The sequence below is a fragment of the Haplochromis burtoni genome, unplaced genomic scaffold (genome assembly GCF_018398535.1).
Source record: "Haplochromis burtoni strain Fernald_Lab_line unplaced genomic scaffold, NCSU_Asbu1 Contig_543, whole genome shotgun sequence".
NCBI lineage: Eukaryota > Metazoa > Chordata > Actinopteri > Cichliformes > Cichlidae > Haplochromis > Haplochromis burtoni.
The window spans coordinates 53,785-55,399 of NW_024582904.1; the positions used below are offsets into that span (position 1 = coordinate 53,785).

The 1,615-nt window shown below is 39.4% G+C and overlaps 1 protein-coding gene across 2 annotated transcripts in view; it reads left to right on the plus strand.

Moving 5' to 3' along the window:
• Positions 1–1,615, plus strand: part of LOC102312403 (cytosolic non-specific dipeptidase) — a 9,356-nt gene that overhangs the window by 5,985 nt on the left and 1,756 nt on the right. The gene's annotated exons all lie outside the window — the stretch shown is intronic.

A 1,615-nucleotide genomic window follows, 5' to 3' on the forward strand; every position in this document is an offset into this window, starting at 1 on the left:
CCCCAATAAACTGAAAGTGAACATGGGCCACGGGGCCAAAGCCTGGGTCTCAGACTTCAACCACCCACACTACATGGCAGGGAGAAAGGCCATGAAGACAGGTACAGGGACTTAATGATAAAAGCTGTTAGATTAAAGAGGGAGTTCACTCAATCTCCCCCATTTCTTTTATTTTGCTAAAAAGTCTAAATCAGTTCTGTGTTTATTGTATTGCAAAAGTGTAAAACACTTTCTCCTGCTATAATACAACTGACTTTCTTACAGTTTACATGTTGATACTTTTTCTTTAAGAGGAAAATATTTTTTCATGTTTCAGCTCCTGTCCTCGGTAGATGTTTCAGGACATTAAAAACAAAGACAAGCAAATTTTATAAGTTTTTTGTTATATGCATGTTTTTGTGAAACTTTTTAAGTCTTTTTCAGATATTTTCACTGATAGGAGTGTATCCAGTTTTGTTGTGACAAAAAAAGTCTTATCCTCCTCGTTGTGCTGTAGTCTTCGGGGTCGAGCCTGATCTGACTCGCGAGGGCGGCAGCATCCCGGTCACCCTGACCTTCCAGGAGGCCACAGGCCGTAATGTCATGCTGCTTCCTGTAGGGTCCTCTGATGATGGAGCTCACTCTCAGAATGAAAAGATCAACAGGTTGGTCACAGCTCACACCGTTTCACTTCTTTTGAAATGTGGAACAAGTAGGAACTATTGATAAAACGGATGAAATCTTGTGGTAAAAGAAGAGGATCATGTTTGTCATCTCCAGATTATTTCTGTGCCAAAACGTGATCACAGGTAAAGTGAGTTTTTTAATTACAAACTATTATCATTGCTTTATTTCTCCATTTTCAGATCAAACTACATTCAGGGAGTCAAGCTGCTGGGAGCATACTTCCATGAGGTCTCTCTGCTGGAGTGATTTGATGGTGTCTCATAATGACAGGTGTAATATATGCTCGTCCTTCATGTCAGACCATAAACTTTGTGGGTTTACCTTTCACAATGAATGTTTTTATACACCCTGCTGATAATAAATGTGTCTTTCTTACTTTATTTGAGTTGTTTTTCTTTTCTTTTCATGATGTAATAGGATTTACTTTTGATGCAGTGCACTGCTTACCATCATAACCGACTATAACAGGGTAAAATGTTGATAAGCTTAATTTAGAAGCTGTCAAATGTGATTGAGGCATCAGTGATAGCAGCCTGACCAAAGGCTGGTACTATTTGGCGATGGAGATGGTTGTGTCAGGAAATATCAAGCTCATAAATAATGAGACTTCCATACTGGATCATTTAGGATTAACAACAACCACCTTGGTGCTATTTGCCAATACGGTGTCCGTGGAAACTGTGATGCTGTTTTCCAAAGACAAGAGGAAAGAGAAGGCGGAAAGCATGTTAGGAGGCAGCAAGAGAGAGAGAAGAAATGGAGCTGCAGGAGGAATAATGTTAGACCTCAGATGAGGTTCATCATACAATGTGACAATAAGGTCCACAAAAAACAAAACAAAAACAAAAACAAACAAACAAACAAACAAAAATCTGCCTCTCTATCTGGACTCTAGTTGTTACGCATGTGGTCAGAGTTTGATGGTAAAGTAGTGTTTTGTGTTCCTCTG